The sequence below is a fragment of the Pteropus vampyrus genome, unplaced genomic scaffold (assembly GCF_000151845.1).
Source record: "Pteropus vampyrus isolate Shadow unplaced genomic scaffold, Pvam_2.0 Scaffold302, whole genome shotgun sequence".
Classification (NCBI taxonomy): Eukaryota; Metazoa; Chordata; class Mammalia; order Chiroptera; family Pteropodidae; genus Pteropus; species Pteropus vampyrus.
The window spans coordinates 4322807-4342392 of NW_011889083.1; the positions used below are offsets into that span (position 1 = coordinate 4322807).

Genomic DNA, 19586 nt, shown 5'->3' on the forward strand with positions numbered 1-19586 from the left:
TGTTCCTACTTCCCTCCTAATAGGATGAGTGATAAGAATACAACCTTGTGCTTGTTCATAAATAATGACAACACGTAACAGTACATGCTAAGGGCCTAAGTGAGATATATTTGGAAGATTAGGAAGTGGGAATGAACAGTAATTGGGAGTGGAAGGATATAGAGAAGAGGGGATGGTGATTGCAGACAGCATTAGATGGAAAGGAAGAGCTTTACCATGGAGAGCCTGGAATCCAGAATGAGGAATTGGGACTGGACAGCCTAGGCAAGGTCGAGAGGTGGAGTAGCATAAGGCGGAGTTAAATTATCTGGGTTTAAATTCTGGTTTTGGTTTTAAGACCTAGTTTGCTTATCCATGAAATGATAATCTCCCCAAAGGAGAATCTAGTGCAAAACTTTATGATACAGCATGATACTTGACACATAGAAAGAGACTCAATAAATGTTTGTCCTTTATCATTATTATGTATAAGGGCTAGCAGTATTTTTTTTTTTCCTTGAACAGAGGTTGAGCATGACAAAATTAGTTCATCTCTTGGAAAAAGATGTCTAAGATGAAACTGCCCAATGTTTCCTGAGAGAAAGTTGGTATAATCCTTAAGAAGAAATGGTATAAAATATAAGGATCTGAGGATTCTGTAAACAACCACAGTGTGGCTAGCTTCCCCCCATGAAGATGAGACAGCTGGGTAACACTAGGTGATGTGGAGAGAACAATGCAGGATAGGAAGAGGTGGAACAAGGAGTAGGTAAGAGAATAGGGCTTCCGAGTGTGGCTGCCCAGGGTTAACATTTCACAGAGTCCTGTGCAAGGAAGACAAACATTAACAAGGGTTTGGGGCAAATAATCAAGCAGATTCTGGGATTAGAAAATGAAAGATGAAATGGGGCCCACTAAGGAAATAAAGTTCTGAAGTCTGCCTAGGCTTGCATTCAGTTTCTACCACTTATTCACAAAATTTCTGGTGGCTCTTATCGATCTAGGAGTTTCCCCAAATTAAGTGTTTCCATAAACCACATTTGAGTCTCATTAGACACATGGATCTGGGATTTTGATTTTGCAGCTCCACGATAAGGCCCAGGAGTTCATACTGTAACAAATTTCCAGGTGGTTGTGATGCAGGCAATTGTTAGGCCAAACACAGAGAAATGCTGACTTATTTCCTCTGAGCTTCGCAAAGTCCTCATCTTTAGAATATAGGTAATAATATGACAGCCATACACCTGTTGTGAGTTGAATTTTGTCCTCCCAAAAGAAATGCTTAAGTCCTAACCCCGCGGTATCTGTGAATGTGACTTTATTTGAAAGCAAAGACATTACAGATGTAATCAAGTTAGGAAAAGGTCATACTGGGTTAGAGTGGGCCCTAATTCAATGACTGCCATCCTTATAAGAAGGGGAGACACGACACAGATCGATGGAGGCCATATGAAGATGAAGGTAGAGACTAGCATGATGTATCTATAAGCCAAGAGTGAAAGGATTGCCTGTAAGGACCAGAAACTAGAAGAGGCAAGAAAGGATCCTTCCCTATAGACCACAGAGAGAGTTTGGCTCTACTGATACCTTTATTTCAGATTCTATCCTCCAAAGCTGTGAGAGAATAAAATTCTTTTTTGTGTGTTTTGTTTGTTTGTTTGTTTGTTTGTTTGTTTTTAACGCCTACAGCACCCGGTCTTCCTAGACAGTCTCCCATCCAAATACTAACCAGGCCCTGCTTAGCTTCCGAGATCAGATGGGATCGAGCGTGTTCAGGGTGGCATGGCCATAGAAAATTCTCTTGTTTTAAGCCACTCAGTTTGTGGCACTGCTATGGCAGCCCTAAGAAACTTGCACAGTTCCTTGCAGAAGGTGGAAAAAAATCAATTGAATTGTTATAACAGTAAATCAGTACATTGTATGCAGCTAATATTTTAAGGAAAGAAGGTAGAAAGCATTTATTTAATTGCTTGTCACATGGTGTCAATTTTAACATGGTGGAACATCATAGATAAAAAATAATTTAGTAATTTTGCAACATATAATAAAGGGAGAGTGACATAAATTTTGAAAGAACATTTAAATAGGCATTGAGTTCTAGTCTCAGGTCCTCCATTCACTGGCTGTTGACTTTGGCCACGTCAGGTAAACTTCCACTTCTCAGTTTACCTGTGGAGATGAGAAAATGCCCTCCTTCCAGGGCTGTTGGAAGATGAAATGATTTAATAAATATACAAAAGTTGAAAGCTCTTAAACTCCAAAATGCCATACAATTTATTTTTTCTTTAACTTTCAGTAGGATTATATTTGGAAGCTTACTGAAGGAGTCACTCTTGAAATACTACTTGATCTGGACCTTGCAAATAAATTAAGGTTCTTTTGAGTGAGGATAAATTTCAAAGCCGGCAGGTTACAGAACCACAGGGGTCTGTGGGTGATGGGAAGAAGAAAGAAAAAGAGAAGGGTATTTTGTGAAGAGGCACTTGTGACTTTGAGAAAAGTGGTTTTGCAGATAGCAAGGTGTCTGTCTAAGGCTATTCCAAGGCCTCTGAGTGGATCTTAGAGAGGACGAAGACAGAAGCAGAAATGGCAGGTAGATATCCCGTACCATCTCTGTGAGGTTAGGGCCAGCCTGCTAGGGTGTGACACATCAGGGCAAGAAATCTGGTTACTCCAGCTGAATGACTTTAACATTATGTGTCATGAACACAGATCAATTTGGAGGTGAACCACAGGAAGCATCTCCAGGGAAAATAGGAATGTGTGCATGCATCAGCCCATGAGTACCTGACCAACCAAAGGATGCCAGGTCAGGACAGGAGACAAAGCAGGTTGCACCATGATTAAAAGGCTAGTCCAAGGACTTTTGTGATCCTGAGATATCTGCCAGAAAAGATTGAGATATAAGGATGAGTGTAAAGTTGGGGTTGAGTGAGAGTGAGGGGAACAAGGCCATGTCTAAAATAATTCTCTCCATGCCTGCTCGTTATGGCTCAACTGTGCCCCTCAAATCTACATGTTGAAGCCCTGATCAATCGGTACCTCAGAATGTGACTTCTATGGAGCTTAAAAGAGGTAATTAAGGTAAAACGAGTCATTAAAGTGGGACCTTATCCTATCTGACTGGTTTTCTTAGAAGAAATTTAGACACACAAGAGAGACACCATGCTGTGTGCACATGTGGACACAGTAAAAAGGAGGCTAACTGCAAGTCAAAGAGAGAGGCCTCAGAGGAAACCAAATGTGCTGTCTCCTTGATCTTGGACTTCTAGAGTCTAGAACTATGAGAAAATAAATGACTTTTGTTTAAACCCCACAGTCTGTAGTATTTTCTTATGGTAGCCCAAGGAAACCAATATGCTGCTTTATCTTTATTCTCTATTAGAGCCTAAAGGAAATTTTCTTCTCAGAGAGAAAAACTTCCAAACAATGATGAGACTAGCAACCTCCCTTTCCTTTCAGTCATTTCTGAAATGCCAAGGAGAGTTATTGGCCTCTTTTTAGCTTGTGACAGTCCATAGAGTGAACATAGAATTCTGAGTGAATGTATAAATGTGCCCTAGCAGGGGTTGCAGACCATAATGAGCCAAGGCAAGCACTTCTTGATTTGGTAATAGTGTTGTCTGATTCTAAAATTTACAAGCGTATAAAGAAATTTTATAAATACTTCTAGAAGGGCATATCTCTTATCCACATGCTTTTTATGTTTCACCTCCAAATTTGTTGTAGAGATATCACTGGTTGTCTACTTCATAACTAGTTACTTCAAGAAATTCAGAAACACCTTTTCCTAGGCTTCCATGGTAATCAAATTGAAAAGGGACATGAGATATTTCTTTTCTTTTCTTTTTTTAGATTGTCATAAAGAAATGTATGTTTGAGATTTGATATTGGAAAGATGACCCTAGCAAACAGAAGTAGGAAGTAAGAAAGAGTGAGACGGGGAAGTGAGAGAAGAGAACCGAGACTGCGTTGATGAGCTGTTTACTGCTATGAGCAACTGGGCTTGGTTCCTTAGAGAGTCTCTGAGGACCCATGGAAAATTCACCTCAGGATTGTCTCACCGAAAGTTGGCAGGCTGGGTATTTATTCATTAAATCTCATCTTCCACTGCTTAAGGATGCAGCTGGCAAACTAACTTTCCTGGGAGGCTGCACTCAGGCTCTGTGGCTTTCTGTGGCTTCAGAGATATTCCTGTGGTTTCCAAGCAGAAGGATGCAGTGGTATGCTCATAATGTAGGAGTTGGCGACACATGTACATGAAACAGTTCATCAGAGATGCATTGAAATCAGGTGGGTTGAGGGCATGGAGCATGGTGAGGAGCATTCCAGGCAGAGTAAAGAGCCAGTGCAAAGGCCCTGAGGTGAGAGCGTGCCTGAGGCATTCAAGAAACACCAGAAGACATGTGTGGCTGAATAAGCAAGAGAGTAGTAGGAGTTGCAGTCAGAGAGGCAATGGAAAAGCTATCCTAAGGGCAGACTCTGGTTTTTACTCTGTGAGAGATGCAAAGCCTTTGCACAGAGTTTAACCTGGTCCAATTTATGTTGTGATGAATGTAGACTTGGGTTGGGTGAAGGGTAGAAGTGGAGGCTGTTTAATAATCCAGGTGAAAGATAATAGTGGCTTGTACTGGAGTGGATACAGTGAGGGGGCGAGGAATGATACACATTCTCTGATTTCCTCGATAACCCAGACAGATATTCTAATTTTTAATCCTCAGAGTTCAATTTTTTTTGAGAGTTTTAAATCTCTTACAATTTATAGATAAGGTAACCATGAATCCTATAGGTTAGGGAACTCATACAAGTTTCTTTCCCCAAAAAGTGGTAAAATTGAAATTTCATCCAGACCTGCAATTCCTGAGCCTCCATACTTTCTGACTCTTTCCCCAAAGATCTCAGAAAGCCTATTTACTTTTTGTCTCCTACATCATTAGCCATTAGCCTAGATATGCTTACTGACAAGCAGTAAGACAGGATAGGAAGAGTAAATAAAAGGACAAAAAGTCCAAATGGTTTTTCTAACAGAGAGCCCACTTTTTGCCTCACATTCCAAGATACTGAACAAACTAGACGCAAGACCTCAGAAATTATATAACAGCAAATTATTGAGTTGGGAAGTGATAATTAGAAAGGAAATGAAGAAAATGGACATTGGGGGCTTTAATGTGAAATATGACATTGATAAATCAAAGGAAGCCTTGAATTAGAGATGTGGATATTTCAACTGATTATCCAGGATAACTCATATCCTCCATTAACCTCGTCCATCTTGTTTTGCTTTTGTGAGGACAAAGAGAGTCTTTGCAAATTGCTAGGCCACAGAATTATGTCTCCAAAATGTTTATTCAAAGAGGGCAGTTGAAAAATAATTTGCTTGTTAAGCAGCCTAGTGGAATATTCTTCTTTCCACTGCGTCTAGTATATTTATGGGTAAGATAATAGAGAAGCTTATGATAGATTTTCACAGTACGTCAAAAGTAGACAATCAGTCCAGGTCAGAAAAATTAGATTCACATACTTGTACTTTTGATAATTATCCTAATAGCTGAATATAAACAAAATGTCACTTGACTGCGAAGAGTAAAAGTTGCTGAGCTGCTTTCCTTCCTGACGATTCCAAAGCAAATGGAGTTTATTTGGAAGACTTTGTTTTTATGTCTTTTCTTGTCCCTAGATGTCACTAAGGACAAAAGCCATGTTGGGACATTAGTGTGACCACATGTCTCCAAATTGTTTTGATTCATGTGATGAGAATCTAAAGGAGACCAAAGAAGTGGGAATGAAAAAGACCTGACTGGATAATTTCATTTTAACCACTCCACCCTTCCTGGCAGGAGAGTGTCCCTCCACAGAAGATGTAATGCCCAGCCTTAGCTAAATATCCCAGTAGTCTGGAAACTCTGACAATATGACAGAAATTTGAACTGGAGCCAGGAGACACCTCATAAAACCTATTGGCAGAGTTAGAGGATTGGATTTGTTTTGCATGAGTGTGTTTCTTGGGTGTTTTATAAGTGCTTTGGTGCTTGTTTTATGGCAGGTGACCTTGTGCAAGATCCCAGAGAATCCCTTCTGGCCTTTTTCCAGACCTGTGACTATTTCTCTGTTCTGTCAGGTGTTGTTTTTATGACTAGAGCTGTCCAATGCCAGGCTTCATGGGAAGTTGGTCTGATTTTCCAAGCAACCTAACAGCAATTAGAGATTCTTTGTTCCTGCTTAGCTCTAGGAACCAGGGTCTGATTTTGCAATAAGCATGAAGGCCTCAGGTCTGCTAGAACTGACATATTGTGCCACCAGTGTACTACATGTGGGATGTTGGGACTCTTCCTCATTCTCAAAATTAGCTTTCACTTAATTTCAGTCAGCCTCCTTATCATTTTTTACATATGCCCACTTTTAATCTTTAAAACTTTTTCATGTGATACTATCCTCCTAAATTGCCTTTTACTTTCCTTCTTATTATTTATAAACCAAATATATGTGACTTTCTTGAAGAGTTTTTCTATGTATGTTTAATAAATGTTGAGAGTTATGTAACTCATTATTTTTCCCATTTTTTACCTTGGCTTATTAAAAATTCAGGGTGAAAACTAATGATTATTCTTAGATACCTATTAGTATTTTATTGATACTTTTACTTGCTTTTTGTACATATTTTCTCCTATTTCAATTTTAAGTTTTAAATATGTGCATCCTTTATTATAAGCTTTCTCATACTTTTTTATTGAAGCAGCAGAGACATAAAGCAAAAATGATCACATGATATGGTTTCCCACCTAAAGAAATCAACTCCACCAAATCTGGAGCAGTTGTGATGTCTTGCAATGGGCAGCCTCAGCTATTTATCAGCATAAGTGAGCCCACAGCAAGAGTAAGTCTACAGCAGGAAGGCACATGGCTACTGTCTAAGATCAATAAGCATCCTCTGACCATGTTACTTGGTGCATCTGCTGATCCCATGGTTCTCAAAGTTCATCTCCAGACCCAGAGCACCAGTATAATCTGACTACTTATTAAAATGCAATTTCTCAGGTCATACCCCACACCTACTGAATCAAAATGTCTGGGGAGGGTCTCAGCAATCAGCGTTTTACTGAATCCTCTAGTTGATTCTAATGCATGCTCAAGTCTGAAAACCACTTGCTAACCCATACATTATATGCCTAATAAGCCTATTAGAGAAAACTCCCTTCTGGTTCTACCTGCTCAGTTTGAACTTTGATATACCAGCCACTGAATATGCATTTTATTTCTCTTTGTACTTTCTTGCTCAGTCTGAGTTTCACTGATTCCTTTTCATTCACTTAGGGGTCATTTCTCTGTGTCCCTTTGCTTGGCCCACATAAATAAACACTGACCTTAGTTATATTTTGGACCCAGAAACTTGTTTGTTTCCTTTAACTTACATGTTACTGAGACTTCAGGTAGATTCTTCGTCTGTGTGCACATACTCCTCATTAATTCATTCCTTGGTGGCCCTGCTGATTCATACTATTTTCATTCACTGTTCTTATCATCTAGAACTTTAAGACAGGTATGAGTAGGCAGGGAACTTTTAGGTAAGTGGCTATGAAACAATGAGAAGCAAAATTCCAAAGCAGAAATTACAAAAATATGAGCCTTTCCTTCTCCTGGCTCATGGCATTTGCTATAGGTACAGGAAGCAACTGTTGAGTAAACGATTTCTGAAAAATGGAGAAAGTCAAGTAACATTCAACCTTGAAGTGAAGTGAGCTCTTCTCTGCCTAAAACCAAGGATGTTTGTAATACCCTTTTTACTACATAAGTGCAAAGAAGGCTTTATTTTTTTCTCGGCAGACATTTGACAGAGAGCAACCACAATGGAAGAAAGTTATTCTCCACTTATCATCATTGCACAAAAACATTAGTATGCTCATTTATTTATTAGGGATTCTGAACAAATAGCCATCCATGACTGAAGTAAAATTGGCCATCAAGGATAGAAATAGGTTAAGGCCTATACAAGTGAAAGCAGTGAGACAGGCAGCTCAGATCATCTGCTCAGAGTAGGGTTTGTTGCCTTTTAAATGTATTGCCATCTGTGAAATCCCTGCTCTTATTACCTGTGATATTGAGTGCCCTCCTTTAACTTCTCATCAGGCTTTTGCCTTCCTTGTCTTCACCACATTATTAGCACATAATCCTCAGGTATTCTGAATGCCATGATGCCAACTCTATTGTGAAGATAGAAGAGTTGCAACATCTTATATTAAGCAAAGAAGAGTAATCTCAGCTCACCTGGTTAGGCCTCAATTTCCTGAGCAGTTGCCATCATTACACCTAACCCAGCATTTTTGTGAGGTTTAAATGAGATAATGTGTGAGAGACGGACCTAATTTGCCTGGTGTAGTATGCACTGGATAAATTTTACATTTCTTTCCTCCAATCCTCAAGGATCAAATTACTATATGAATATTTCTTTACTAGGCCATGAACATAATGGCATTATAAGGGTCGAGGTGCATTGAGGCCAGTCAACTTGCCGTGGAAATGGCGATAGGGAACATTTTGTTTTTAATCAGAATTGGCCTCCTCATTAACGCCATTTTTTCTTTCAACTGCTTTTATTCCAGACTCTCGGAAACAAACACATCTAGATGCCAAACACAAGATTTTCACTGTTTTTTTTTTTTTTTTTTTTGGCTTGTAGATTTAGCCAAAGCAATTTAAACAGCAATGAGGGTAAGAAGGAAGGTACTCACTATTTTATGTTGGGTTCTGAACAAATAGGCATCAATGTCTTAAGTAACTATTATAACTCATGTTTAGGCAAAATTGTGTTTAAAAAATCTATAACAGTTGAGATAATACCACTACTTTCATTAACATGATCAACACAGGGAACAGTATGTCCTTATGAAGCATAATAAAAGATCAGGAATGTGATCTGGTTCCTAGCTAAATATGTAAATCATGTATCTTTTTAAAAAGTTTATATACATTAAAATATTCATTGAACAGTTATGAGCAAATAGGTACAAACTAGATTTTATAGTTACTCTGTTCTGTGAGTTTGATGATATTGATTTGATTCAAAGCAGACATTTCAACTTTTCAGAACCAGGATTCTTTATTCTAAATGTTAATCATGTAAACAGAACTACTCAATCAATGGCTATTCACAACATTTTAGACATAAATCTAGGTGCCATTCCTATGTTATCACATTTTTTTTCTCCTTTCTTCTCAGTGAATCCACTTAGTCCAAGACTCCTTCCCAGTGGATAGTCACTAGTAGAAATTTCATTCCATGGATAAGGAAAGAATAGACAAACTCAGAGCAGCTATTACATAGGCTTATCAGGGGCTTATAAAGAAGTTTACTGTAAATAGAAGAACTCCCTTAAACTTCTTGAACTAGTAATACAGAAATAATGAGGCAATTAGTTTCTCTTCAATGAAAGTTGAAGCTTTCAGAATGCCATGTAGAAGAGGAAATTTATGGTGGCCGTAATGGGCCATATGCAAATTGAACTGACCAGGGACAGAAGCAGAATATATACAGTACAGGCATTATATAGAGTAAAAAGTATAGATGCTTGTTGGCAACAAAACAGGAAAAAAACAGATGCCCAGAGGGGCTGAGTTGTATCAATCAACCTTGTAACACTAGCACTGAGATAGACTTCTACTGCTAATGTTTTTAGAGCATCCCTACACTCAGGGCTCTTCCAGTCTAGTGTCCATGATACTTGCTCCAATTATAACTCCTGGTTACCCACTCTCTGTTATTACCCTCCATGAGTTTTTGTTTCTCTTATCACTCCATGTGTGTCCTTAGTAAATGATTTGTTAAGTTAAACTATTTACTTGAGTGTGTCTCTTAAACTTGCAACCAAAAAAGGTAATCATATTTTATATCTTAGCTGCATGTTTAGCCACATTAAAATATTGAATATTATCACAGATTTAGCCTTTGAGCTCTTCTTACCCCTTTCTTTTAAACAAAGAAGGATGCTTCTTCTGGCTTCTAGAAAGCAGCATAACAAAATTTTAACTGAAAATCCATGATAAGTTTTTTTACTTTTTACAAACAGTAATCTTTATTTTGCCATTCTTCTGTAAATTGGGCTTCATGGTTTCAAGTCTCTTTGTGAATTTTCTTAGCTCTGGTTTAGGCTGGCTCACATATTATGTTACAATGGCTCAGAGCCCTTTTATTCTCAATGTCATCTTGCCTCATGTAGAAGAAGACCACAATGAAGTCAAGTGCTATTTTAGAAGGGTCGCCTTTAAAAATAATGTCTTATATTTTTTGTTATAAAAGTTATATATGGTTACTGAAAAGAAATGAAGACAGCAGAAAAGTAAACAAAAAATCATCTATAATCTCAGAGAAAAAAATCAGTTAAAATTTTTTTTAATTTTTATTTCATTGTACATGTCAAGAAATAGTTGACATATGGCACATACAGTACCGAAGCCTCATACTTCACTTAACATTATAATGCATACATCTTTCCAAGCTTTAGAAAGCTCTTTGTAAACATCAGTTTCAATGGCTGCACAATAGTCCAGCAAATAGAATTTCATCACTTTCTTTATACCTAATAATTCTAGTGTTGAATATTTATTTATAATATTAGGCTAATATAAATAATTATGTAATGGACATTTAATCCATATTTTGGATGATTGTTTTCAGATGGATTTCTAAATATGCAATCACTGGAAAAGTTTGCTTTACCATTTGTAAGCCCTTTAAAGGCTCTTTTCAAACTAAGAGACATTTGAGATTAAACACTATGTCTTCTGAGGAATCATGAACTATCACGAAAATTTGGTAGCTGGATAAATATCACGAAACCTAGATGTCAGACCCTCTGATGGCTAAGACTGCTTCTATGCCTACCTATCATTGTGGTTTAGAAATATCACACAGGAGACTTTCGGTCAAGATGGTAGAATAGGCAGGCACTGTGCTAACCTCCTCCCATGACCACATAAAATTACAACCAAATTACAGAACAACCATCACTGAGAACCACCTGAAGACTAGCTGAACAGAAGTCCTATAACTAAGGATATAAAGAAGAAGCCAAAACAAGACTTGTAGGAAAGGCAGAGAGGCAGAGAGGCAGAATGGGCAGGTCCCCTTATCCACCCACAGTGGGGTGGTTAAGAAATGGGAGGGATAACTTGGCTGTGAGGTCCCCCCTGAGGAGTAAGGGGTTCCAGCTCCACATCACGCTTCTCAGGTCAGGGCTCAAGTACCATGAAGAGGAGTCCTCATAACATCTGGCAGTGAAAATCAGTGGGTATTTTGGCTGAGCAAGATGGAGGACTGCTGGAGACCAAGAGTTTCAGGTCTTAATGGGAGGGTGCACAGACTCACTTGCTCACAAACTCACTTGTTCTGGGCTCCACTTCTGGGGTATCAGCTTAAAAAGTGGTAAGAATTATGGAGGGGAGTTGAATTGACTAGCTTCAAGGTGAGGGTTGGAGGGGCAGGAGTCATGGTAGCTTGCTCTGGGGACAGAAGCACCAGCAGGCACCATTGTTTCCTTATTGAGTCTTCTCTCTACCTAGCTAGAAGGCCCAGGTGGTGCCAAATCTGTGTCTCTGGCTACCACTGCTCCACTTGCCTGGAGAATTCTCTGAGACCCTGCCCCAAATCACGTGCCTAGCCCAAACCTCTTTTAGCAGATTTTCCACATGAGTAGCCTTTCTCAGATTGTGCTGTAGACTCTTCTCAAATATCTCAACAGTCTACAAACACCAAATAAGCAGCAGCTTACCTCAGCCTGCACTGTATCTCTTGCTAAGAGGCTCCAAGCTTGGCACTAGTGGTAGTCAGCCTCAGTTCCTCAGTTCCTAATCTAGGCTCTTTGAGGTTCCTCTGAGTCTAGCACAGGTGGCAACCAACTGCAGATCACTTCAGAGCTTTTATCAGGTGGCCCCTGACCAAGTACAAGCAGCAGCTGACCATGGCTTGCACCAGGGCCCCTTCAAAGAGGTCCCAAAACAAATACATCCAATGGCTACCTTGAAACCACAGCAGAGCACCACTCAAACAGTTCCACAAATGACACATCTAAAGGGTAGACTTGGCAGGCACCAGAGCTCTGCTAAAATGAATTTGACTCAGTGGGGTAAGCTCCTACAAAATAGCTCATCAGATGTAGTCGCAGCCATTTCTCATAAACACTCTGCTAGAGGGCTACTAATACCCATTGACATCCCATCAGAAATTGAGGCTCTAAATGAACAAAAAGGCATACAAAACCCACACAAGAAACACTTCTGGAACACCCAGATCAGATAACCAGTGAGACCATGCCATTGGGCCCCATAGGACACCTATTACATAAGGCCATTTTACCAAGACTGGAAGACATAGCGGATTGACCTAATACAAAGAAACAAACACAGAGAGTCAGCCAAAATGGGGAGACAAAGAAATGTGTCTCAAATGAAAGAACAGGACAAAACTCCAGAAAAATAATTAAAAAAAATGAAGACAAGCAATCTGCCAGATGCAGAATTCAAAACACTGTTTATAAGGATGTTCAATGAACTTAGGATAATAATAGGTGAACTTAATGATAACTTAAACAAAGAGATAGAAAAAATAAAAATGGAGACAGCAAACATAAAAACCAGCCTGAAATGAAGAATACAATAATTGATGAATACATCAAAGGGAATTAACAGGAGGTTAGATGAGGCAGAGGACTGAATCAGTGATCTGGAAGCACAACAGTAGAAAATACCCAATAAGAACTGCAAAATAAAATAAATTTTAAAAAATGAGTATAGTTTAAGAACCTCTGGACAACATCAAGCATACCAGCAATTGCATCATAGGGGTACAAGGAAGAGAAAAAGAGAGTAAGGGATTGAAAGACTATTTGAAGAAATAACCAAAAACTTTCCTAACCTTGCAAAGGAAATACATATACAAGTCCTAGAAATGCAGAAAATCCTATACAAAATGAACCCATAGAGACCTATACCAAGACACATCAAAATAAAAATGCCAAAGTTTGTAAACAAAGAGAGAATCTTAAAAACAGTAGGAGAAAAGCAGTTAGTTATCTACAAGGGGGATTCCATAAGACTGTCAAATGATTTCTCAACAGGAGAACATAACTCTCATTAACATCTATACACCCAATATAGGAGCATATAAATGTATACAGCAAATATTGATGGACATAAAGGGAGAGAGCAACAAGAGGACTTTAACACCTCATTGACATCAAAAGATAGATCTTTCAAACAAAAAATCAACAAGGAAATCATGGTTTTAAATGACACATTAGATCAGATGGATTTAACTGATATTTTTAGACCATTTTACTCCACAGCAGTAGAATACACATTATTTTCAAGCAAACATGGAACATTTTTCAGGATAAACCATATGTTAGGCTGCAAAACAAGTCTCAATAAATTTAAAAAGATTGAAATCATATCAAGCATCTTCTCTGATCACAATGGTAAGAAACTAGAAATCAATTACAAGAAAAAAAAAAAAACCTGGAAAACAAAATAACACATGAAGGCTAAATAACATGCTACTAAATAATGAATGAGTTAACAATGAGATCAAGGTAGATATCAAAACATACTTTGAGACAACTGAAAATGAAAACACAACAACCTAAACATTTCTATAAAATACAGCTAAAGCAGCTCTAAGAGGAAAATTCATAGCAATATAGGTCTACCTCAAGAAACAAGAAAAATCTAAACAATACAATCTTACATCTAAAGAAACTAGAAAAACAAACTAACAACGCCCTAAGTGAGTGGAAGGAAGGAAATAATAAATATGAGAGTAGAAATAAATGAAATAGAGTTTTAAAAAATAGAAAAGACCAATAAAGCCAAGGGCTTGTTCATTGAAAAGATAAACAAAATTAAAAAACCTTTAAGCAGACTCATCAAGAAAAAAAGAAAGAAGACCAGAATGAATAAAATCAGAAATAAAAGAGAAATGACAACTGACATCACAGAATTATAAAGGATTATAAGAAAATACAATGAACAATTATATGTCAACAAATTGAACTACTTGGAAGAAGGATAAATTTTTAGAATCGTAGTCTTCCAGGACTGAGCCAAGAAGAAACATAAAGTATGAACAGAGAAATAACTGTAGAAATCAAATCAGTAATCAAAAACCCCCAATAAACCAAAATCCTATACTACATGGCTTCACAGGCGGAAAAACCAATAACTGCTAATTAAATTAAATCATTAATCAAGAAACTCTCAACAAACAAAAATCCTGGACCAGATGGTTTCACGGGTGAATTTCACCAAACATTCAAAGAAAAATCAATACTTATCCTTCTCAAACTATTTCGAAAAATTTGAAGAGAGGCAAAGGCTCCCAACCTTATTTTACAAGGCCAGTCTTATTCTAATATGAAAACCTGAAGAAGATCCTTCAAAAAAAAGAAAATTATAGGCCAATAGCCCTGATGAACACAGATGTGAAAATTCTCAACAAAATATTAGCAAACTGAATTCAGTCATAAATTTAAAAGGCCATACACTATGATCAAGTGGAGTTTATTCCTGGGATGCATGGTTGGTTCAATATTCATAAATCAGTTAATGTGATACACCACATAAACAAAGTGAAGGATAAAAATCATATGATCATGTTAATAGATGCACAAAAAACATTTGACAAAATCCAGCACCCACTTATGATAAAAACTCTCATCAAACTGGGAGTAGAGGGAACACATTTTAACATAATAAATGCCTTATATGACAAACCCACAGCTAACAACATACTCAACAGGGAAAAGCTACAAGAGTTTTCTTTAAGATCAGCAACACGACAAAGATGCCAACTTTCATTGCTTTTATTCAACATAGTATTGAAAGTCCTAACCACAACAATCAGACAGGAATAAAAAATAAAAGGCATCCAAATTGGAAAGGAATAAGTAAAACTGTCACTATTTGCAGATGACATGATAGTATATATAGAACCCCGAAGATTCCTCCAAAAACTATTAGAATTGATAAATGAATTCAGCAAAGTAGCAGGATACAAATTAATATTCAGAAGTTGGCTGCGTTTTTATACACCAACAAGGAACTATCAGAAAGAGAAATTTTTAAAATCCCTTTTACAATTGCATCAAAAACAAAAAAATACTTAGAAACAGATTTAACCAAGAAGATAAAAGACCTGTACTCAGAAAATTAGAAGACGTTCAAGAAAGAAATAGAAAAGGATACAAGTAAATGGAAGCATATACCATGCTCATGGATAAGAAAAATTAACATTGCTAAAATGTTCATAGCACACAAGCAATCTAACGACTCAATACAATCCCTATCGAAATATCAATGGCATTTTTCACAGAACAAATAATCTCTAAAATTTATGTGGAACCATAAAAGACCCTGAATAGCGACAATATGGAGGTTCCTCAAAAAATTTTAAAAAAGAACTACTTTATGACCCAGTAAATTCACGTCTGAGTATTTATTCAAGAGATTTCAAAACATTTATTTGAAAAAATATATTCATGCTATGTTCATTGCAGCGTTATTTACAATAGCCAAGATATGGAAGCAACCTAAGTGCCCATCAATGTACAACTGGATAAAGAAGATGTGTTACATATGTACAATGGATTATTATTTGGACATAAAAAAGAATAAAATCTTAGCATTGGGATGACATGGGTGGACTTGGAAGGTATTATGCTAAGTAAAATAAGTCAGACAGAGAAAGACAAATACCATATAATTTCACTGATATGTGGAATCTAAAGAATAAAATAAACGAATAAACAGAAACAGAGTAATAGATCAGAGAACATACTGATAGTTGCCAGATGGTAAGGTGGTTGGAGGACTAGGTGAAAATGTGAAGGAATTAAGAAGTACAGATTGGTAGTTACAAAATAGTCATGAGGATGAAACGTACAGCATAGGTAATATAATCAATATGTTGTAATAATTATGTATGGTGTCAGATAGGTACTAGACTTATTGGGACGATCATTTCATAAGTTATATAAATGTCAAATCAGTAGGGTGCACACCTGAAACTAATATAATATTGTATGTTAACTGTAATTGAAAAAAATATTAAAAAAAAAACAAAATGCCATAGAGTAATAACCTAATTTTCTCCTCAGAAAGTTTGACTAAATGAATAGTCTTGGTTAACCTCAAGTAGGAGTTTGGTGAATTAGACTTCTGTGTTGAGTTCTGTACAGATTATTATCAAAAGTAAAACAGAATAAATCAAAAGTTTTTACATACATGTATACACATTATAAAATGCCCTCCTCCATCTTCAAGATTGCCTGCTTGGCAGTAGATGTGGGGAGCTAGAATTGAAAAACAAATGCTCAACCTACCCAGTCTCACCTCAGCTTCAACAAGAGGACTCTGCTTTATCTTCTATATATTTACCCTGTAAATGAACTAGCTTTTGAAGAAACGTACTTGGAGTTTGGAGGAAGCAAGAACTCCAGAGTACTAATCTTGAGGATAAGTTCATAAAAGAGAGACTGAAAGAGTTTAAAATCATTTGGAGCATATTTTCAAACTTAGGTGAAAAATACAGCTTTTAATGCATGTATCAAAATCCATAAAGGGAAATATTAATGATAGAGGATTGATTATCTGTCATTTAGTTTTTTCAATGTTTCTGTTTAAATTACTTTAAAAATATGCTGTATTATAGATATGGGCCCTTTAAATACATATCTCTAGAAATTCTAGAAATATTGAGCCATTGTGGTACTTATAGTCTTCTAGAACTATTCTTAAAACTAATCAACTAACCAACCAACCAACCAACCAACTAAATCAATGAATGTAAAATGAAACAAGCAAACAAAAAAGAAATAACAAAAGCATCTCACAGAAAAGAAGTTACAGAAGCTGGGGTAGCTCATTTATTCAGTTAACAAGTCCAGCTTCAAAGGGTCATTGCAGGACAATAAGAAGAACAGATATTTGGCAAATAGATGCTTGCCCTGCCCTATATATAGGTCAAAGAGGTTACCTCTGATAATCTCTTATTATGAGCAAGGCCTCTAACTCAGGTTCTTATAGGTAGTTAAGGGAGTGGCAGAAGTTTCTCTTGAGCCTATGGCTAAAGTCACCTTTGGCTCAAAACAACCCACATACCATAGAGCACATCTTGGGGTGACTCATTCTGAACTCTTATCACCTAGAAAAAGAATTAAAGTTTAATTTTTGAGGTGATGGCATCATCTACTAAAGTGCCCAATTTTTTGCTTAATTAAAATTTATTTGCACAATCCCATTCCATGAACAACCAAAACACATGGGTCCACTGGTCATGTATGCCTGTTGAACCAAAGATGGGGCAGATACCATACAAGTTCTCCTGTGTAGGCTGGGGCTGTGGGCAGGAGACCAGTAGGTCACAAGTTCCTGTTGCTTTGTGTTTGGACTGGAGTGCCTAGGACTTTGCTTCAAAAGAGAGACCCCGTTTCCTCTGCAGTTCTTTCTTAAAAGTGGAATGAGAATTCAAGTGACCTGGTAGTCAGGAGATTAACATTTGGGCTTGAGCATCAGACAGTCTGGGCCCAGATGCCAGATGTGTAGGGGGATGCTGAGAAATGTCAGCAGCTTTGAGCTTGGAGATGTGGAAGAACAGGGCCTGATGGAAACTGAAATAGGTGCAGTCCTTCCCCTGGCAGACCTAGAGATCTGAGTATAACTGTGCTCTGACTAGCTACCTAACAATATCTTTGCTCCATCTGATATTAAAATTGATCATTCCACCTTTGTTTTTCTTTTTCTGAATATTTTTTCTTTAATTTGTCATTTTGTCTTTGTAAGTTTCTCTTGTATTTAGTCAGAAAAATATGAAAACCAGTAGGCTTTGCCTTATAAGATACTTAAACTACTTCTGAAAAGTTTTCATGTAACCCACTAATTAAAACTAACTCAAAAGAAATATTTTAATAGCTGCCATAGTATTTACAGTAATAATAATTATAATATAGCTAACTAACATGGAGTACTTACTATGTGCCAAGCCTTGAGCTAAGCACTAAATCTGGATTATCTTTTTAAAAACAAAAACAGGCACTATCACAACAGGTATTATTAGATGAGAAAACTGAGGCATGGAGTATTAAACAGCTTTGAGTGTGGAGTCAGCTTCACAGGAAACCTCCTCCCAGGTCTCTTCAGGGAGAAGTCCAAGCCTGCAAGGCCCATGGGGATGAAATCTACAGACTAATGTGATAACAAAATGGAATATTTTGTACGAAATCATGGACATTTTAATGAGAATATCAGTAACTATTAGCACGATGCCTTATTATTATTCTAACATCTATTGAATTAAAAAAAAGAAAAGATTCCATGACCTATAAGTGTCCCACCCAGATCGGGGCTGAGGACACAATTGTCCATCTGATCACCCTTTCGGCAATGATTCTACAGGGTAAGGCCAGCCCCTGGCAGGCAGTGAAATAAACAAGTGCCAGAAAGTATCAGCAGCAGTTCAGGAAGGGCGATATGAGTTTCGTGGCGGTCCTGGTAGGCCCAGGAAGGCGAGGCCCATGGCGGTGAGGTCCAAGAAGCATCAGCATGATGAAAGGTGACAGGCCTGCAGCGACTGCAGGGGTGAGGGCTCTGAGTAGTTTCCCCGGGGCGGGGTATTACTCAGAGGAGAAGGAATATAAAAGTCTAGCTGTCTCTGCCAGGCTGCTGGGGTGGCCTGGAAGGAGCGAGTGCATTACTTCTAGGAACATCCACCCTCTGGGCTGCTAGCCCCAGAGTACTTTGAGAATGGGTCACGTTTATGGAAAATCAGTCTTCCCCAGTGCTCTCCGTGCGGCTGTGACCACAGTCAGTTCGATGCTCTCCAGCCAGATAGCCACATTCAAGGCCAGCCTTTGACAAGGTGTCTCCAGGAAACAGCACCAGAAACCATTCTTATCGGGGCTGCCCCTGAAAATCTTGCCTCTGAGACTTTAAGTTTCCTTAGTCTCCTCTTGAGGGCTTAGGGGCTCTGGCTCCAAAAGGCCCCTCTCTGCAGAGTAAGTAATTTTCAAACTGCCAAGCTGAGTTCCTAGCCACCTCCTGTCAGGCGACTTCAAGAGGCCTTCACTGTGTGCTTTGGCTAGTTTTCAACACCCTAAATCACACGCACTCAGGCAGGGCGGTCTCCCCGGAAAGGGAACAGGATTTATTGCAATGGGCGTGGTGCATGCTGCTCCTGAAATGAAAGAAGGCTTTGAGAAAATGTTAAGCTTTTCACTTGACCTATTACCTTTCAAAGTCTGATTAATGCATCCACAAGCAGAGAATTAACCTAGGCATTTTCAAATACTTCTGGTTATGTAGCCTCTCTGTGAACACTGAGATGAACTCTGATGCTCTCTTTTTCATTACGTGTCTCTGGAGCAGGCAAATCTGGCCCCCACCACCTGGGTCTAGAAGCCAGACTGGCAATGCTTCCCATCAGACAACTCTGTTTTGAGCCACCATTTGAAACTATCCCCAAGGCTATTGTGTTCAACCTTTATTTAAAGATCATTTCTAAGAGGCATCCAATGTCTGCTGCTCCCTTGGGCTGCTGTTTACGACAGGCTCCACAGTATTTACTG

General features: G+C 38.1%; 1 pseudogene; it reads right to left on the reverse strand.

Annotated features, from left to right (window-relative positions):
* Window positions 1-1659: 1659 nt before the first annotated feature.
* On the reverse strand, window positions 1660-1773 carry LOC111730163 (annotated as a pseudogene).
* Window positions 1774-19586: the final 17813 nt, after the last annotated feature.